This window comes from Bactrocera oleae, chromosome 4 (assembly GCF_042242935.1).
Source record: "Bactrocera oleae isolate idBacOlea1 chromosome 4, idBacOlea1, whole genome shotgun sequence".
NCBI classification, from domain to species: Eukaryota; Metazoa; Arthropoda; class Insecta; order Diptera; family Tephritidae; genus Bactrocera; species Bactrocera oleae.
Window position 1 is genome coordinate 44,631,170 of NC_091538.1, and position 11,331 is coordinate 44,642,500.

Here is an 11,331-nt window from a genome sequence, read left to right on the forward strand (position 1 = left end):
CAGTGGTATTGGTGATAATCAGTTAATTTTTTATTTTAATTATATATTTTATTTTTATTTTTTTATGCAGCTTTTTTAACATACAACTCGACAGCGCGCAAAGACAGCACATACAAAATTTATACAAACACACACACACAAACATAGAAGCAGCGCGTTAAAACGGAAATGGTCAACAGCAAGCGAGTACAAGAAATAGAAACGATCAGGTGAAATACTGTTGTACTGCTGCACATTTCCGCTCGCTGGCCAAACGCACTAACAAGCGAACAGAAGTTAGTGGTAATTGTTGTTATTTTTTGTGCACTCCAACATTTGTTTTGTTTTTGTAAATTTTCAATTTGCGTTCGGTAAACGATCACTCGCTGAAAAATTAATATGTTCAGTGATCGGTTTTGATTTCTTTAACATTTTTTTTAAATATTTTCTTTCACTACTAACCACGTTTACTCTTTGTGTTGTTGTTGTGCACAATTTAATTGGAAATATTTTTCTTATACAAAAAATTTTCAACAAATAATTCTATATTAAGTAATAAAATTTGATGCTAAACATTTTGCTTCTTGAAAAGCAAAAAAAAAGTAAAGTTAAATTCACACGATTTGATTGCACGATTGCGTTGTTGCGTTTCTTGCTTTGTTCGCACAACCGTTTTCCTCACCGTTTAGCAGACAACTGATTCGTTTGGGCCCCAACATGAGAGCTTTAACCGTTTCCTCTCCCCATTTTTTAGTATTTGCTAATACTCACACCTGTGCATATTCGAGCAGTTCGAACCGTTACGTTATACTGTAGTTGTGTGCTCAATTTGTATTGCAGAGCACGGCTTTTGAGCCGCCCGCTAAGTTGTGAGTTAGTTAAACCTGGTTTCAACCATATATGATATCATACATACATACATATAGAGGCACATTCGCTCTTCGACCACTTATCGGTTTTGAAAAAATGCACAGTAAAAAATTTACAACTATTGAATTTAAATATGTAAGTCATGAAATAAATTGAAATATTCGAAATGCGAAGATCACACAAACCTCATTACGAAGTAACAGGAGTCAAGCCGTGTATATAATTTAGTGCCCACTCACTTTTAATCCAATTTTATCAACGGCATATTTTTGAAATATCTTTTTGTTCGATTTGCACATTTGATCGTTTAAATGTTTAGTAGATATATTGATCTATCCTAGCATTTTCACGCGAGAAATACTATCCTTCCAATTGTGATCTCCTTGCCTACTTAACGCATATGTCCATCTGATTAAATTTTACCAGAATCTTTATTATTTTCTTCAAAATAGGCTCCTTTTGAGTCAAACAAGCATGTCGAAGCTTAATCCAATTTTGCATAGAATTGCTATGAGCATCGAATAGGATGGCCTTCGGCGAATTTTAAATTTCGGTTTGTTTATAGAGCACCATTCGCTAGATTGTTGGACAGTTCCGACGACATATTCATAAACTCATGTCTGATCATTAGAAGTGATGCGTTTGTTGAATGTAGGGTCCTCAGCTAAGTCATCAAGGATATCTTTTGCGACCCCTTCTAGACGTTTTTGCAAAAGATTTAGATTTTTTGGTACGACTCTAGAATTGACACGATTCATATCCAAACATTAACCAATATATGTTGAGTCGATCTATAAGAGATTTTTGGGATTTTCTGCTATCTCTTGGATGCCAAAATATTTTTCAAGTCTTCAACTCTTCTTTTACTTTTTTTTCGATATAATCGTCATTAACAGGTGTGGGTGACTACTCGCATGAGGCAAGTTCTCGATGACTTCACGACCTTAACTGTCTATACTGTCTATATATAATATATAACATTTTCAATAATTTTCATAGCTTTGTTCTATTGTAAACATAAAATTTCAAACAACATTTGATCAGATTGTATTTAAACTTGGAGTTTGACTACATCGTAAAAATGTTTTCGTATCGTTTCATTAGTTATTAAGAATTTTAGATATTAAGAATTTTTTGTGAGCTATTGATCCAACATTTGTTGGAGTCTCGATTTTAGTTTAGTCTTACAAAATACTCTAACCACAAATTTTAACAGAATATAAAATAGTAGCGCATTAATCCATAATAATTTAAACCAGAGACGCTCAGCTCGGAGTTATTGTAGCTCACCATGGTTCAAACCCCAACCTTATGGACCATAGCGAATTTTTTGAAGTTGTAGTATCTATTTAGATACCTAGACTTCCTAGTATTGGAAAATGGCGTATAGCATAAACAAATTGTAAAATCAACTTTACTCTTGCGAAGGACTTTAAAATCAAATTTTTTATATAAAATATTCCAAATGAAATCACTCATTCCGAAAAAAAAACTTTATCATTATTTCGTTAAAAATATGGTACGTCTCTATAAACTGGATAATGTCTTAAAGAAATTATGATATGAGAGAAGTGCAGTCGCTTTTCTACATTTACCAGAAAAAAATTTATACTTAATCCTGGTTCAAAACCACCACCTGCTTAACAACCGTCATTAAAGGTTATGCTAGGGTATAAAATATAAAAATAATTGTGCCCGATAGAATAGTTCCAATATTGAGATTTATGCTTGAAGTGATTATGAATCTTTGATGAGTTTCAGAACCCATCGCGATGAAAAAATTAAGGTTATAAATGTTCTTAATTTTTCCCGATATTTATACTTGTAAAACTTTTGATAGTATATAATTTCAGAACATACCCTGAGCACTAAATCGAAAATATTAAAAATTAAATATTCAATAATCAATTCCAACTGACATAAATCACAAAAGATTAAGCTTGGAACCAATCCCCAACATATATGTACATATGTACCTAAATTTGAGTGCAAAATGAGTGCCACGTTGAGCTTGATTGTGAGATAAAAAAAAAGCTGCTGAGCGTACCATTCGGTCGTTAGCGAGAATACGAGTAATGCAAGTCTTTACTCACAAAAATGTACTACACATTTATGTCAGCACAATCCGTCGTGAGCCGCAATATGTAATATGCAGTTCCAACCGTTGGTTTGATGTGCTGTCTACACATAGTGGAATACTTGAATATTGCCTTTTACAAAACCAAACTAAAATAGCAAAAGCCGAAGACTTGATGGCAGAGCTTGTTGACAGGTGACTTTATTGCCTTTTCTTTTTTCAAAGAACGCAACAGCTGATTGTGTTTGCTTGGTTTGATGTCAAACAGCTGAAACTGTGAACAGTGGTGTGAGTTCAATGCGCGCTCTTAACACACTTGACTTACCAGAGTTGCCAAATAAAAACAGGTATTTCTATATTGAAGAGTATATTTGAACACTATTGGTTGAATATAGAAATACATATACTCGTATTATAATATAAAATAATCTCGTAAAACGAAATCCATTATTTGTACGAGGGCTGCTATATAGCTGGCTGGCCTAGGCAACACTAAGTGTTGCCAGGTGCAATCTGACATTTCCATTGGAAAGCTTGACATTTTTAGCATAACATCACTTAGAACGTTTTGTCATTTAATCGTGAATTGTTTTATTTACACGGACTTAAAAAATTCATCTCGTCCAAAAAATGGAATTAACTCGTGAACATTTTCGTGCGATCATTTTTCACAACATTCGACGTGGATTATCACGACAAGAGTGCATCGATGAACTAAAATCTTTGTATGGCTATGAAGCACCATCCTATAGCACTGTGAAAAACTGGTACAACGTATTCAATCGTGGGCGACGCTCGCTCAAAGACGAATTCCGTGAAGGTCGTCCAAAAACAGCCGTTGTGCCAGAAAACATCGATGCCGTACGTGAACTGATAATGCAAGACCGTCATGTAACATATCTTCAGATAGAGGCATGCCTATGCATTTCTCCTACCAGCATACATTCGATATTGCATGAACACCTGGCCGTAAAAAAGGTTTGTTCTCGTTGGATCCCGCATAATTTGAAAATCGCTCAAAAAAAGGCTCGTGGGGATTGGTGTAAAGAAATGGTAAAAAATTACGATCGCGGTGCTTTAAAAGACGTTTATAAGATCATGGATCTATGCGTATGAGCACGAAACAAAACAGCAATCGACAAAAAAAAAAACAAAAAAAAAACCATTTTCGTTGATAAATATTCGTATTTTCATTATTAGGCCAAACATATATATACCAGCCCTTGTATACTCTTGCAACATGTTGCTACCGGGTATAATAGTTTTGTTCACCTAACGGTTGTTTGTATCACTTAAAAACAATCGAGTTAGATATAGGGTTATATATGGTATATAAATGATAAGGATGATAAAACGAGTTGAAATCAGCGTGACTGTCTGTCCGTCCGTGCAAGCGATAATTTGCGTAAAAATTTAGATATCTGAATGCAACTTGATACATGTATTCCTTGGCAAAAAAGTGAGGACGAATTCATAGATGGGCGTAATCGGACCACTGTCACGCCCACAAAACGCTATTGAATCCTAAAATTTGAAGCCAACATAAGTGACTTATTTTTATTCATTCTAGACTCTATGTTTAGGGTCCTTTATATTTCATTTTAAGTAACTGATGCAAGGTACTGATCTTACAGATATAAATCTGGAGGAGATATATTTATGATAAGATGCAAATGGATTTTTGCATCAAGGAATTTCTGAAACAAATAACATTATCCAAGTTACAGAATATTCTTCCATATCTTAACATATCTGCAAAAATTCCTTGGCCGTTAAGTTATTAAGTATTTTCAATTCTTAGTTTTTATTGGGTATTAGTTCATTTACTCGTCGCTGAACAACAAAATAATTTGCATGTCGGTTTTTTAATATTATTTATTCTTAGCAAAATTAAATATGACGTTTCGCCGGCTAGTATTGTTAATTGTTAAAAGGCTTTAAAACTTTCCGAATTTAAGAAGCTCTGAAGGCTTAGAAAAACGGATGTAATAAATAAATTTAAGTTTTTTGAATTTGAATTTTTATTTTTTACGTATGCTATGTATAAGTATTATTCTGAATAATTAAATAGTAAATTATGTTTTTTTTTTTTTAATTACACTCTGTGCTTTTGATGTCGACGAATTGTCTAGAAGTGCAATTCATTTGCAGCGCCTAATTATTTCCTTTTAATTATTATTAATTATTAACTATAATTAAAGTATATCAAGTCCATAATTATTTCTCTAACCAGAAGTCAATCTCACACAAATCACAAAAAGCGCTACCGAATAAAATAGCAAATAATGAGAAAACTGTTTTTAGTATATATATATATATATGTGTAGACAGGAAAACAGTACTTTGAACCTAATTAATGTAACGCAGTAACGTCATCGAATTGATTTAATAAATGTCAAATGCCTGAATGACATTAAGTCGCGCGACTAAAGTTGAGTAATCAAGTTTTTTTGCTACCTATTGTTGCAGCAAGTTTTTTCCTCCGATTCTTACAAGCACCACAAACGTTCAGACTTATTTATGACGTATAGAGGTTTAAGTGGTCACATTTCAGTGTGTGTATGTGTGTATGCTTCGCGGTGTGTACATTGACATAACAGCGGTGAGTGATGATGCATCAAAGCAAACATCAACATTAGTGTCAACTGTAAAAACCTAACATCTCAGTTAGACGACAACAACAACAATAATAATAAAGTCAACAAGCTACGTAACGTTTAAAGTAAATGTATTACGGTTATCACAGCAAACAATATCAGCAGCGGCAAGCATCACCAGTGACAACCACAACAAGTGACTAAAATCACAAACTCTGCTCTGGGTGTATTTAGAATTCACTACATAAATATTTTGAAATGTACCTACATTTATACATAAATATAAGTAAGTATGTATGTTTGCTTATGTTTGTCTACAAGTATGTTTGATTAGAATGTTCGTTAATGAACTTAAGATTTCGTACAAATTTGCTTTGCCGGTCAAATTAACGCTCAACTATTGTGCGAACTGAAGAGGAGTTTAACTTCATGGCAGAGTATGTGTGGGATTTTCCCTTTAGCTAAATTTAATGCTGAACATTCACATCACACATACATACATACACATATTTACAGTCGCTTTGCTTGGGTGCCAGCATGAACTGGAACCCATCCGTCAGACAATCACTTTTAAGAGTTTAATTCCATTTAAGCTGAAGATTAATTGAATGCAGCAATGCGTCTGTTTAAGTAACGGTAATCGACAGCGTGGCTGAAGTTCTTCTTCTTCTTGAGCTCTTAAAGGCATTAAATATGGATTGACAATATGAAATATTATAATAATTTATGTATACACAAGCGATACAAACGTATATATTATATACCGAGTTTCGGTTAAAAAAATAAACAATAATTTAACGGTCACAGAGTATAATAGTTTTGTTCACGTAACGGTTGTTTGTATCAGCTAACACTAAATCTGTAGAAAATAGGAGTCACTTCTAAGACCAAATTCTACTGCTCTTTGCTTCAAACTTATTTTTAAGAATTTAAGGTTCGCATAACCATGGTGGACTCTATAAAATCCATTTGACCCACAAGATTTCCTTATCGAGTGCAGTGCTCGTTATTCGCCATAAAATCTTACGACCCTTGATTCCAAAGACGCAAAACATGCTCTCATCGAAAAATATAACTTTCTGTCAAAACTTTCGGGGCTTATTTAAGTGCTCTTTCACGACAACATTATACACTTACCTATTGACTAGCGATATGAATGAGTTCTTGGGTGCGACTTGACCAAAAACCCTGTTTTTTGTTTTTTAATTTTGCGAATGATGTCAGTGCAGTGAGATTTCCTAAAGTTTTTCATAACATTTGTAAATTTATCTATAAAACTAAGGTGTCAGATTTTCATTGATTAATATTATTTTTTAATAACAAAAGGAAAGAAAATATTAGCGTGTACGCAGACTTTTTCTGGCGAGTGTATATACATAAATAATCAGGATGGCTAAACGAGTTGAAATATACATAAAGGGTGTTTTTTTTAGAGGTATAGAGCTTTTAATTGCAATAAAACAACGATGGATTATTCGATTGACATGAATCTTATTTATCAGAAAGATAATCTTGTGACATATTTTAAATATGATTTCTGGCATATGAGCGCAACGGCTGGCTCGGTTGCAGTCCAATCTGGACGCCAATTTTCGATGACTTTTTCCAACATTTGTGGCCGTATATCGGCAATAACACGGCGAATGTTGTCTTCCAAATGGTTAAGCGTTTGTGACTTATGTGCATAGACCAATGACTTTACATAACACCACACAAAGTAGACTAGCGGTGTTAAATCACAAGATCTTGGAGGCCAATTCACAGGTCCAAAACGTGTCTTTCAATAAATCGATTGTGGCACGAGCTGTGTGACATGTTGCGCCGTCTTGTTGGAACCACAGCTCCTGGACATCATGGTTGTTCAATTCAGGAATGAAAAAGTTAGTAATCATGGCTCTATACCGATCACCATTGACTGTAACGTTCTGGCCATTATTGTTTTTAAGGAAGTACGGACCAATGATTCCACCAGCCCATAAAGCGCACCAAACAGTCAGTTTTTCTGGACGTAACGTCGTTTCGACATACACTTGAGGATTGGCTTCACTCCAAATGCGGCAGTTTTGTTTGTTGACGTAGCCATTCAACCAGAAGTGCGCTTCATCTCATCATACGATAAAATGAACGTAGTGCGCGATACGTATTCCGCACAGAACCATTATTATACTCTCGCAACTTGTTGCTACAGAGTATAATAGTTTTGTTCCCCTAACGGTTGTTTGTATCACCTAAAACTAATCGAGTTAGATATAGGGTTATGTATATATAAATGATCAGGATGAAAAGACGAGTTTATATCCGGGTGACTGTCTGTCTGTCCGTCAGTCCGTGCAAGCTCTAACTTGAGTAAAAATTGAGATATCTTTATGAAACATGGTATACATGTTTCCTGGTACCGTGAGACGGTTGGTATTGCAGATGGGCGTAATCGGACGACTGCCACGCCCACAAAACGCCATTAATCAAAAAAAAGAGATTGCTACAACTAAGCTCCGCAATAAGATACAAGACTGTTATTTGGTACACAGGATCACATTAGGGAGGGTCATCTGCAGTTAAAAAATTTTTAAAGTGGGCGTGGTCCCGCCCCTTATAGGTTTAATGTGCATATCTCCTAAACCGCTAACGCTATAATAACAAAATTCGCTGGAAGCAAATATTTTTAGCACTTCTATTGACGGTGTGAAAATAGTTGAAATCGGGTGGCAACTCCGCCCACTCCCCATATTAACAGTACCGTAAAACTACTAAAAGCGCGATAAATCAAGCACTCAACACGCCAGAGACATTAAATTTTATCTCTGGGATGGTATGAGATGACTTTATAGGAACCGCGTTCAAAATTAGTCAGTCAGGGCGAAATCGGACTACAACCGCGGCTATTTCCCATATAACACCATTTTTAATTCCATCTGATTCTTTCACTTTCCACTATGCATATCAAGCAACAATGATTATATCGGGGTAAAACTTTGCGTGAATAATGCAATTAAAGTGTGCCACCTTGCGGCCAAAAATTGGCTCAATCGAACCAAAACTGTTCAAACCCCTAAGTACTAAATATGTGGACCCCAGTGCCTATAGTTGACCTTCTACCGAAAATATCAGTCAATCCACGAAGAAATCTCAAACGAGTATACCATTTGACTTTGCAAAAGTATAAAATGATCGGTTACACCCGAACTTAGCTTCCTTACTTGTTTTATAGTAAAATTGTCAGATTATTTATTGTAGATAAATTCTTTCAGTGGACAGTTTAATTTTCGTGTTTCTTCTTTTAAGAATATTTTAGTTTTGTAATCCAGATGTACTATTTTACCAAAGTTTATTAATTTTATCGTAGAGATGTAAGGAATGGATTCCTGTGCTAAGGAACATTTAATCTTCTTTTACTACTACTACTAGTATCATCAAGAAAGGTTACCTAATATCAGCAATATATATTATAACGTTCCTCTACTAACAGATGTGAAAGGATGTACGCACGATATTTTTGGTACCGAGATATTTATAATACAAACTGATCAAAATATCCTAGACTACTAGAGGTGAAAGTCATTATGTTTAGTATATGAGGACTAGAAAAAGGTGAATGAAACCGATTTATCATTCATAATCTTAAGAAACAATATTCAGTCAATTCACATCAAATAAATTACACATGTACATATGTATGGGATAAATATCTGTGGAATAAAGTCATTAAAGTAATGAAAACAAGAAAAAACGTGACCTTCGGTTGCACCGAACCCTTCACAAATAAAAAAGATTCCATTCCAGTTTTTTTGGCGTAAAGATACTTCTTCAAATAAAAACGTTTCCCACACAAGGACTGGCATTTAATTGATCGGCTTGTATCACAGCTATATGCTATAGCGGTCCCATCTAAAGAATTTGGGCAATAATTCATGCCAAGTTTCATGAAGATATCTCGTCAAATAAAAAAGTTCTCTATACAAGGATATGATTTTGATAGTTTAGTTTGTATGGCAGCTATATGCCAAAGTGGTCCGATATCGGCGGTTCCGACAAATGATTAGCTTCTTGGTGAGAAAATGATATTTGTAAAATTTCAGATCGATATCTAAAAAACTGCTGGTCTAGTTTGCGTATATACAGATGATTAGACATACCTATTTGTATTTTATAGAGACCCGGGTGTCCTGGGTGTTACAAACTTCGTGGCAAACTTAATATACCCTAGTCAGGGTATAGATATTACACTTATGCACAAAATAATACGTGTACACAGTTTTTATTTAATAACTCTGAAAAATTTGCATTTAAAACAATTTTGTTTTAGACATATTTACGCTTTGCTTTAATAAACATAAATATGTCGAAAATCTTTCATTCCGAATTTTAAAAATTAATTTTTTTTTTTTAAGTAAGAAATATATTTGGTCAAAATAATAGGAGTAAAATATATTTTTCTAAATAGAATCAAAAAATTCAAGTTATCCCTTTTCAATCCATGGGTTGGACATGGATAACCTGTACATCCTCCGTGGTTTTTCAGTAGTTTTGCAATTTTATTCGGCATGGATTGAATTAATTTTTGGCAGGTTCCTAATGGGGTAGCATCCCAAAGTTCCTTTGCTTTTCGCCACAATTTCCCCTTATTTTGAAAAGAAAAGGCTGCCAATCTTCTCTTAAGGTCACTTTACAAGTTCTCAATCTGGTTGAGATAAGGGGATTGTCTAGGCCATTGCATACAGATCATATTTGCATCCCTGAACCACTCAGATACCAACTTTGATGTATGTTTCGGGTAGTTATCTTGTTGATAAATTCATCTCAGCGGCATGTTTTCTTCAGTGTATGGTACCAACATGTTTTGCAAAATGTCTCTGTTCTCAATGGCGGTCATTGTGTCGTTTATCTAAAATAATAACCTGGCTTTGCCAGGATAAACATCACAACACCATTATATTTCGGCCCCCATGCAGGCCAGTTTTTCTTGGACGACCACAAGTTTCCTTTTCATTTTTTTGGTTTAGAACACTAGTTACAAAGTTTTTCGACCTCCCTAACGGTTTCCTTCATCAGTCAGTGGCTTTTACGACCCATTCTAAATAATTTCTTGCTTTTAGCTTATGGTGTTCAAAAGAATATAAAATTACAAATTCTCCAATACCTACATTAATACGAACAAGTAAGGAAGGGCTAAGTTCGAATGTAACCGAACATTTTATACTCTCGCAAAGTCAAATGGTATACTCGTTTGAGATTTCTTTGAGGATTGGCTGATATTTTCGATAGAAGGTCAACTATAGGCACTGGGGTCCACATATTTAGTACTTAGGGGTTTGAACAGTTTTGGTTCGATTGAGCCAATTTTTGGCCGCAAGGTGGCACACTTTAATTGCATTATTCACGCAAAGTTTTACCCCGATATAATCATTGTTACCTTAATTGCATAGTGGAAAGTGAAAGAATCAGATGGAATTGAAAATTATGTTATATGGGAAATAGGCGTGGTTGTAGTCCGATTTCGCCCATTTTCGCACTATGCCATAGAAACATGAAAAGAACGTTAGAACGTAGCGCCGAATTTTGTTGAAATTGGTTAAGCAGATCTCAAGATATGGGTTTTCACCTAAAAGTGGGCTGTGCCACGCCCACTGACTAATTTTGAACGCGATTCCTATAAAGTCATCTCATACCATCACAGAGATAAAATTTAATGTGTCTGGCGTGTTTAGTGCTTGATTTATCGCGCTTTTAGTAGTTTTTAACAGTACCGTTATATGGGGAGTGGGCGGAGTTGCCACCCGATTTCAATTATTTTCACACCGTCAATAGAAG

At 34.8% G+C, this 11,331-nt stretch overlaps 1 protein-coding gene across 6 annotated transcripts in view; it reads right to left on the bottom strand.

Annotated features, from left to right (window-relative positions):
• The window catches only part of Src42A (Tyrosine-protein kinase Src42A), a 130,796-nt gene that overhangs the window by 69,512 nt on the left and 49,953 nt on the right, over positions 1-11,331 (bottom strand). For 2 of the 6 annotated variants that reach the window (XM_036362685.2, XM_036362686.2), the window contains exon 1: positions 442-683. The exons of 2 other annotated variants lie outside the window; for them this stretch is intronic. The gene's annotated coding sequence lies outside the window, so the exon portion shown is untranslated. Of the gene's footprint in view, positions 1-441; positions 733-11,331 lie in introns of those variants that run through there. 2 more of the 6 variants (XM_014244596.3, XM_070108890.1) reach the window with 2 other exon arrangements.